This window comes from Lactuca saligna, chromosome 3, assembly GCF_052625555.1.
Source record: "Lactuca saligna cultivar CGN05327 chromosome 3, ASM5262555v1, whole genome shotgun sequence".
Taxonomy (NCBI): domain Eukaryota; kingdom Viridiplantae; phylum Streptophyta; class Magnoliopsida; order Asterales; family Asteraceae; genus Lactuca; species Lactuca saligna.
Window position 1 is genome coordinate 14,434,207 of NC_136419.1, and position 10,174 is coordinate 14,444,380.

Here is a 10,174-nt window from a genome sequence, read left to right on the forward strand (position 1 = left end):
GTGATAGGGAAGTCTTATGTGATTCCGATCAAAAAGTCAACTATCGGAATTAACGAAAGTATAACGTCTAAGTTGAAAATAATTAAATCTGATTTTATTGGAAGATATTTTCTAAGATATTTTTATTGGAAGTTGTAAATTATCTCGTTAGAAACGTACAGGCGAAAACCTCATCGAAAACGGAGTTTCGAGCGAAAAGTTATGCAATTTTTAGTGTTTAGGGGTAAAACGGGTACCCAAACCGGGTCAAACCCGACCCAACTCGGGTTTTTACCCATTGAAACACGATTTTGAGTCATTTTCCTGCCATTTTCAGTTCGTCACCATCCCTATGGGAGATTTTCACATACATGATCAATCTTGATCAAGTTTTGAAGATTAAATCAAGATTTTGAGTGTTCTTGAAGTATCAAGTCTAGTAATCAAGGTATGAACTCTTAATTTTTGGATTAACCCTTGTAATTAGTGAGTTATTAAGAGATTAGGGTTTGATCAAAGTGGGTTTACCACTGATTTAATGAAATTAGGCATGAGTTTATGTTATTAACCTAGAATCTTAAATGGAAATCAAGTAACTACATGTAAACTTGAGAATTAATCATATGGTTTAAGAGTAATTAGTGAAAATTAATAATGAAACCCATGGTTTATACTTGAATTAGAATGGATTACTAAAATATTCAGTGTTATCATTGTAAAAGAAGAACTTGATGATATTGATCATGAGGTTTGATCATGTAAAGGGTAAAATGAAATTATAAAGGGTATAATTGTCCTGTTTTTGTAAAAATCACCAAAAATTATAGAAAAATCGTATGGAGATGTGCTATATATACCTGGAAAGCTGAGAATGTCTACTTTGATTTTTGTTTTAAAACCAAAATCTAATTCCTGACTTAAAATGGGTGAAAACAGCTATATGTTCAGTGCAGTAAGGCTGAATTTTGACAGCTTTGGAACATTTTGACAGCTTTAGGATGTTGTTTTGTAAAATTCATAGTAAATTATAGAAAAATCATAAAAATGTGAGGTCAGTGGCATTAGAAAGATATAAGAGTCTATTTTGTTAATATGTATAATTTATTAGTTATTTTGACATTTAATAAGGGTAAACAGATCTGCAAGTGACAGCTATACAAAGAACAAAAACTAAAATTTCTAAATTGAAAACAACATAACTTGAGAGTAGTTGAGTAATTGCTTATGAAATTTGAAATATGAACTCCAGGGGTATAATTGAAGGTTTTAGAGGCCTGAGGATGGTGTAATTTCATCAGAAAAAGAGGAATTTTATCGCAACATTCGGTTACAGCACAGTGAGTTCAATATAGGGACAATTGTATGTTATGTGTTATATGTGCAATGTGCTTTCTTGTGTTATTGATCTAAGTGGTTATTACTTGATATTGATTTTGATGCCTTTGGCCATGTAGAGCATGACTCGTATCACTTTGGTATTGGCTTTGTGCCTTTGACCATGTAGAGCATGACTCGTATCACTTTGGTATTGGCTTCGGGCTAGGTAGGGCTGAAAGCCTGTATATTCTAGCAACATGATTAAAAGGGATTGTGTTTTATGTGCCTCTTGGGCTGGAATTTATGATGCTTATGATCCTAAATTATTGTGTCTTAATTATTGTAATCCCTTGAATCTAACCGTTTATTGATTTGGAAAGCCCTTCATTTGATACACATATAAGCCTTTGTTGTCCTTTGTTTCTTTTTGTTCCTGTCATATTGTTATGTATATGGCATAGCGTTATATTGTATCTATTTTTGAACTCACTAAGTGACGCCCACTTATCCCTTTTAGTGTTTAACTATTTCAGGTGATAAGCATCCAGAGTAAACAGGCTTTGTTGGAGGACTTAGAGTAGTTGATACTACTACGTTTTTACTTGGTATACATATATGTATATGGATTATAAATTCCTGGGTAGTTATGTATTTATACAACTAGTTATGAAACTTTGTAAAAACCCTTTTAGTTGGTTTGTATCCATGCTTTTGTATTTAGACCACTAGTGTGAATTATAATTATGAATATGCATGTAGCATGTTTGGCTTTATGGTAATTTTAGTGAATGGGGTCTTACAATTATGGTATCAGAGCACTGGTTTAAGCGAACTAAATACCACGAATTGGTATTTAGACTTAAACTGTTGGAAGTTCAATATATGAACAAATTTATTGTCCGTATATGGATACAAACCATAGGAAAGACTTAAGTGGGGTGTTGGGTAATGATAAATCCTTATATTCTTACGTGTTATGTTACTCCAAATTTTTCAGAGCAATGGCTGAGCAGGAGGGTAGTCATACACCAGATGTGGGTGGAGATCTTCATCTTAATGAGGGAGATACTCCAATATCCCCTCGTGAGGAGCAACTTTTGGATAAACTTACTGGTGTTATTCGACAAACTCTCGAACAACACAAAAGGGATAGTGATAAGGGTAAAGAGAAAGCCACCGGAGAGTCTTCAAGAGAGAAAGCGAAACGTCCCTCATTCAAAACTTTCAAGAGTAGTGGTGCTACAGAGTTTTCAGGTGTCCTTGATCCCATTGTTGTTCTTACCTGGATCCAGAACACAGAAAAAGTATTTCGTATCTCCCATGTGGTTAATGAAGACAAGGTTAACTATGCTTCTGCAATGCTCATTGGAGAAGCCTTAGTCTGGTGGGAAGCGACATTTGAAGCTCTTAACGAGTATGACCAGGAGAATTTATCTTGGGAGATGTTTAAAATCCGCTTTCTAGGAAAATATTGTCCTCTAGATATGAGGAGAAGACTGGAGAAGGAGTTCCTCGAACTTAAGCAAGGAGGAATGACTGTGACCGAATATGAAATTCAATTCAATCAAAAGGCACGGTTTGCTGCGAAGTATATCCCGACTAAAGACGATAAAAGTCAGTTATTCATGGATGGGTTACGGTATGAAATCCGTGATTTCGTGATCAATCGGGATATTCTATCATTCAATAAAGCTGTTGAGTATGCCCGAAAGCGCGAGCATGACTTAGAGATACGTGGTGCCATTCTTTCTGTCCCGAAGCATCCACGTGTTGATCGAACTGTTTCTGTTTCAACTAATCCATCGGGTCGATCTGCTCGATCTGATCTTAGCACAAAAGTACAATCTCAGAGCGCCTTTCGTGGTCGCGGTCGGCCACAATCTTTTTCTCTTCAGTCGAGAGCTCCACCACCATGCCAGAAATGTGGAAAGAGCCACCAGGGTCAATGCAGGGTAGGAAAAGGACCGGTGATTTGCTATGGATGCGGAGAAACAGGTCATATGAAGCCCGTTTGCCCGATGAGGAATGTTACATGTTATGCTTGCGGTGTTACTGGCCACAGAAAGCGTTTCTGCCCAACTCTTACTAGCCAAATGGTGAGAAGTCAAGCTTCCGTTCAACAACCAGTGGGTACTTCAACCCAAAAGGAGGATGTGCCAAAGGCTAAAGGCCGTGCATTCCAGATTACCCCAGAGGAGGCACGCGAGGACCCGAATGTTGTGACTGGTACATTTTTCGTCAATTCTAGACCTGCTCACATCTTATTTGATTCTGGTGCCTCAGATTCTTTTGTGTCTCGTGAATTTGCGCGTTCTTTTCAAATTGCTTGTTATGCACTCGCCCAACCATTTCATGTAGATACCGCGGGAAGTGTATCATTACTTGTTGATAAAGTCTATAGAGATTGTGTCATAGAAATTGAAGGTTATAATTTTCTTGCCAATTTGATTCCTATCTCCCTACCCAACTTTGATATCATTCTCGGCATGGACTGGTTGTCAAAGAACCGTGCAGAACTCTTGTGCTATGAAAAGATAGTACGCATTCCTATTGAAGGGGAGAATCCTATTTATGTCTATGGTGAACAAAGAATCTTCAAAATAATCTCTTTCCTTAAAGCTCGTAAATTCATATCAAAGGGGTGTTCTATCTATCTGGCCTACTCAGTTGATGTCTCAAAAGAGGAGAAGAAAACAGTAAATGATGTTCATGTTGTTAACGAATATCCTGATGTTTTCCCCGATGACTTGCCTGGCCTTCCTCCGGATAGGCAAGTAGAATTCCGAATTGACCTTGTGCCTGGTGCTGCTCCGATTGCAAAGACTCCTTATCGTCTCGCGCCAACAGAGATGAAAGAAATGATGATCCAACTGCAGGAATTACTTGACAAAGGCTTTATCCGACCGAGTACTTCTCCCTGGGGTGCTCCTGTATTGTTTGTCAAGAAGAAGGACGGATCGATGTGGATGTGCATTGATTATCGTGAGTTGAATAAGGTGACTATCAAAAACAAGTACCCACTACCTCGCATTGATGATTTATTTGATCAACTTCAGGGTGTTAGCTATTTCTCGAAGATTGATTTGAGATCTGGATATCATCAGTTGAAAGTTCACGAGCAGGATGTACCGAAGACTGCTTTTCGTACTCGATATGGGCATTATGAATTCCTTGTTATGCCGTTTGGTTTAACAAATGCTCCTGCTGTATTCATGGATATGATGAATCGGGTATGTCGCCCAATGCTCGATAAATCAGTCATCGTATTCATTGACGATATTCTAATCTATTCCAAGTCTGAAGCTGACCATGCCATTCATATTTGTGCGGTGTTAGAACTTCTTCGAAAGGAGAAACTATATGCTAAATTCTCGAAATGTGAATTCTGGCTTCGCCAAGTTCAATTTCTTGGCCATGTTATTTCTAGTGATGGTGTATCTGTAGATCCTATCAAAATCGAAGCCATTCAAAATTGGGAAGTGCCCCGTAATGCTTCCGAAATTCGTAGTTTCTTGGGTCTCGCGGGATATTACCGGAGATTCATTAAAGGCTTTTCTCGTATAGCCGTACCGCTCACGAGTCTTACAAGGAAGGAAGTAAAGTTTGAATGGGGTGAAGCCCAAGAAAAAGCTTTCTCAACTCTAAAAGATCTTTTGACTCATGCTCCAATCTTATCACTCCCAGAAGGTGATGATGATTTCTCCGTATACAGCGATGCTTCAAGATTGGGACTCGGTTGTGTGTTGATGCAACATGGCAAAGTGATAGCCTATGCCTCAAGACAACTGAAAGATTATGAAAAGAATTATCCCACTCATGATCTCGAACTCGCTGCAGTGGTATTTGCCCTAAAACTTTGGAGGCATTATCTTTTTGGTACAAAATGCCAATTATTTACTGACCACAAAAGTCTCAAGTACATATTCAGTCAGCAAACTTTGAATATGAGACAACAACGAGCCATGGAGCTGATCAAAGATTATGACTGTGAAATCCTATATCATCCTGGAAAAGCCAATGTAGTTGCCGATGCACTTAGCAGAAAAATTTATCGTAATAGTATGTGTTATGCTATTACTCATACCACAGTAAAATTCACTATTCTAGATGAACTAGAGAAATGGCAAGAAGAGGCCCTAAAGCCAGAAAATGTGAAGAAAGAAGGGATGATACATTATAATAATGCTTTACTTGATGATCCGCGAGGATTAAAAGTATTCAAGAATCGGCTATGGATTCCAAAGATTGGTGGATTAAGACAGAAGATTTTAGATGAAGCCCATAAATCTAAACTTTCAATACATCCTGGTACAAGTAAAATGTACTATGATGTAAGAGCTGATTATTGGTGGCCTGGATTAAAGAGAGACATTGGAAGATATGTACAGGAATGCTTAGTATGCTTACAAGTCAAAGCAGAGCACCAAAAGCCTTATGGAACCCCAGAAAGTCTTAGTGTTCCTGTATGGAAATGGGAAGAACTGTCCATGGATTTTATTACCAAATTGCCAAAGACTGCTAGACAGCATGATATCATTTGGGTAATTGTCGACCGCCTGACTAAAAGCGCTCATTTTCTTGCCATGCGTGAAATGGCTCCAATGGAGAAATACGCACAAGTATACTTGGATGAAATTGTTGCAAGACACGGTGTGCCATTAAAGATCATTTCCGATCGTGATACTCGCTTCACTTCTCACTTTTGGGCAAGTATGCAACGTGAAATGGGATCTCGAGTTGCTCTCAGCACAGCTTATCATCCCCAGACAGATGGTCAGACAGAGAGAACAATCCAAACCGTAGAAGATATGCTTCGTGCATGTGTCTTGGAGTTCGGTGGTAACTGGGATAAATACTTACCTCTTGTTGAATTTTCGTATAATAACAGTTACCACGCTTCAATCAAAATGCCACCATATGAAGCATTATATGCTCGCAAATGTCGTACACCATTGTGTTGGCGAGACATAGGACAAAAGATCCTTGGAGGCCCTGAAATGATTCAAGACACCACCGACAAGATTCAAATTGTACGAGAAAGAATGAAAGCGGCCCAGGATCGACAGAAGTCCTATACAGAAACGAGGAGACGACCCATAGAATTCCAGGTGGGTGATTTCGTAATGCTAAAAGTATCCCCGTGGAAAGGCATTATGCGATTTGGGAAGAAAGGAAAACTAAGTCCTAGATTTGTTGGTCCTTTCAAAATCATCCAGAGAGTTGGTAAACAAGCATACCGCTTGGAATTGCCAGAAGATTTGGCAGGTATTCATGATGTGTTTCATGTGAGCTATCTACGCAAATGCTTGAGCATCTATGATGAGACAGTTCCATTATCCGAGGTGAAATTGGATAATAAGTTAAGATATGTAGAAGAACCTGAAGAGATTATAAATGAGAGAACAGTTGATCTGCGTAATAAAGAAGTGGAGTTAGTGCTTGTCAAGTGGAAACATCATCGATGCCCAAATTATACTTGGGAAAATAAGAATGACATAAGAGAAAAATATCCCCGCTTGTTTAAATCGTCGTGATTTCAGGGACGAAATCCTCAAAAGGAGGAGGTATTTGTAACATACACTTCAGTAACCTTGTTTAATTATCATGTTTCATATGATTGTTAGTTTAAAAATGAATATTATTATATATATTATATGTTGTTTTAAACGTTTAAAGTAGGTAGTTATAGTAAAATAGAATTGTAAGCGTTTAAATATATATATATATATATATATATATATATATATATATATATATATATATATATATATATATATATATATTATTTTCGGTATGGTTTTAAGCGTTGATTTCTAACGAAATAGGTTTATAATATTTGAAGTTAAACTAAGTTTAGAATCATTTGGAATGTATTAGAGGTGATAGGGAAGTCTTATGTGATTCCGATCAAAAAGTCAACTATCGGAATTAACGAAAGTATAACGTCTAAGTTGAAAATAATTAAATCTGATTTTATTGGAAGATCTTTTCTGGGATATTTTTATTGGAAGTTGTAAATTATCTCGTTAGAAACGTACAGGCGAAAACCTCATCGAAAACGGAGTTTCGAGCGAAAAGTTATGCAATTTTTAGTGTTTAGGGGTAAAAGGGTACCCAAACCGGGTCAAACCCGACCCAACTCGGGTTTTTACCCATTGAAACATGATTTTGAGTCATTTTCCTGCCATTTTCAGTTCGTCACCATCCCTATGGGAGATTTTCACATACATGATCAATCTTGATCAAGTTTTGAAGATTAAATCAAGATTTTGAGTGTTCTTGAAGTATCAAGTCTAGTAATCAAGGTATGAACTCTTAATTTTTGGATTAACCCTTGTAATTAGTGAGTTATTAAGAGATTAGGGTTTGATCAAAGTGGGTTTACCACTGATTTAATGAAATTAGGCATGAGTTTATGTTATTAACCTAGAATCTTAAATGGAAATCAAGTAACTACATGTAAACTTGAGAATTAATCATATGGTTTAAGAGTAATTAGTGAAAATTAATAATGAAACCCATGGTTTATACTTGAATTAGAATGGATTACTAAAATATTCAGTGTTATCATTGTAAAAGAAGAACTTGATGATATTGATCATGAGGTTTGATCATGTAAAGGGTAAAATGAAATTATAAAGGGTATAATTGTCCTGTTTTTGTAAAAATCACCAAAAATTATAGAAAAATCGTATGGAGATGTGCTATATATACCTGGAAAGCTGAGAATGTCTACTTTGATTTTTGTTTTAAAACCAAAATCTAATTCCGGACTTAAAATGGGTGAAAACAGCTATATGTTCAGTGCAGTAAGGCTGAATTTTGACAGCTTTGGAACATTTTGACAGCTTTAGGATGTTGTTTTGTAAAATTCATAGTAAATTATAGAAAAATCATAAAAATGTGAGGTCAGTGGCATTAGAAAGATATAAGAGTCTATTTTGTTAATATGTATAATTTATTAGTTATTTTGACATTTAATAAGGGTAAACAGATCTGCAAGTGACAGCTATACAAAGAACAAAAACTAAAATTTCTAAATTGAAAACAACATAACTTGAGAGTAGTTGAGTAATTGCTTATGAAATTTGAAATATGAACTCCAGGGGTATAATTGAAGGTTTTAGAGGCCTGAGGATGGTGTAATTTCATCAGAAAAAGAGGAATTTTATCGCAACATTCGGTTACAGCACAGTGAGTTCAATATAGGGACAATTGTATGTTATGTGTTATATGTGCAATGTGCTTTCTTGTGTTATTGATCTAAGTGGTTATTACTTGATATTGATTTTGATGCCTTTGGCCATGTAGAGCATGACTCGTATCACTTTGGTATTGGCTTTGTGCCTTTGACCATGTAGAGCATGACTCGTATCACTTTGGTATTGGCTTCGGGCTAGGTAGGGCTGAAAGCCTGTATATTCTAGCAACATGATTAAAAGGGATTGTGTTTTATGTGCCTCTTGGGCTGGAATTTATGATGCTTATGATCCTAAATTATTGTGTCTTAATTATTGTAATCCCTTGAATCTAACCGTTTATTGATTTGGAAAGCCCTTCATTTGATACACATATAAGCCTTTGTTGTCCTTTGTTTCTTTTTGTTCCTGTCATATTGTTATGTATATGGCATAGCGTTATATTGTATCTATTTTTGAACTCACTAAGTGACGCCCACTTATCCCTTTTAGTGTTTAACTATTTCAGGTGATAAGCATCCAGAGTAAACAGGCTTTGTTGGAGGACTTAGAGTAGTTGATACTACTACGTTTTTACTTGGTATACATATATGTATATGAATTATAAATTCCTGGGTAGTTATGTATTTATACAACTAGTTATGAAACTTTGTAAAAACCCTTTTAGTTGGTTTGTATCCATGCTTTTGTATTTAGACCACTAGTGTGAATTATAATTATGAATATGCATGTAGCATGTTTGGCTTTATGGTAATTTTAGTGAATGGGGTCTTACAAATTACGTGCTATTTGCTGATCATATCCAATTGATTTGAGCCCAAAATTAATATTCGATTACTGTTCATGTATTCGTTTTAACCTAAAATACATTGGATGTGTTTGATCCAAATTCGTTGTCACTGATGTTTATCGTTCATCATCGTCTCTTACTTTATCCAGTTGTACCATCGGACATTCGTGTCTCATTCTTGAAATTTTATTTTCAATTTCACGTTCCTGTTAATCGATTTGAAGTACTTGCTAATTCGTTCTTGTTAATCGATTCAATATACTATGTTAAATAACAGAAATCGATTATGATAAAGTCAAAATTAAAAAAATCAAAAATTGAGTTTTTGATTTGGATGAACTTGCCCAAGAACAATTGAAGAACAGATGAAAATTGTTTTGTATTCAGTTTTTGATCTGAAAATCGAGTTAAGAAAATTGTGTTTGGTGTTTGTCGACAATTGAAATCGACAAGTCAAAGCGGAAGTCAAAATCGGATTCTTGATAAATCTGGAATCGATCTCGCTTTTGTTGCTCTTGTTTTGAGTCGTTTTGGAAGTAAAATAGGAAATTGATATCGGAATGTTTTCAGTTGATATTGTCATTTTCAAAATCGATTTTTGATTTTGGAGTTGTAAATTGAAGGATGAAAAACGAATCATGAAGGAACGAAAATTGCTTGGTGAATAAATTTGTTTTGATTTTGATAGCAATATTATGTTGAGTAGCACGAATCGATTGTGAGGAATGAATTTGGAATGGGTCTGTTAGATTCAATGATTAAAATCAATGGATGTGATTTGGATTTTGGAGTCGAAAGATAGATTTCGAAGATTGAATTGTAAAAACGAATGGTTGGAATGGAAAAGTGAAGGTTATTTGAGCTTTGATGTTTAATTATTAGTTTTGAA

The 10,174-nt window shown here is 35.9% G+C and overlaps 2 long non-coding RNA genes across 3 annotated transcripts; both read left to right on the forward strand.

Moving 5' to 3' along the window:
- The first annotated feature begins 313 nt into the window (after window positions 1-313).
- LOC145034066 (uncharacterized) lies at window positions 314-1,879 on the forward strand. Its single transcript, XR_013677862.1, has 3 exons — window positions 314-427; window positions 1,229-1,316; window positions 1,830-1,879. It is a non-coding gene; the product is annotated as an uncharacterized LOC145034066 (long non-coding RNA).
- A 1,513-nt stretch (window positions 1,880-3,392) lies between these two features.
- On the forward strand, window positions 3,393-9,053 carry LOC145033419 (uncharacterized). 2 transcript variants are annotated; one of them, XR_013677536.1, is made up of 3 exons: window positions 3,393-3,522; window positions 8,403-8,490; window positions 9,004-9,053. It is a non-coding gene; the product is annotated as an uncharacterized LOC145033419 (long non-coding RNA). The 2 variants fall into 2 exon arrangements; XR_013677537.1 differs by lacking the exon at window positions 3,393-3,522 and adding an exon at window positions 7,488-7,601.
- Window positions 9,054-10,174: the final 1,121 nt, after the last annotated feature.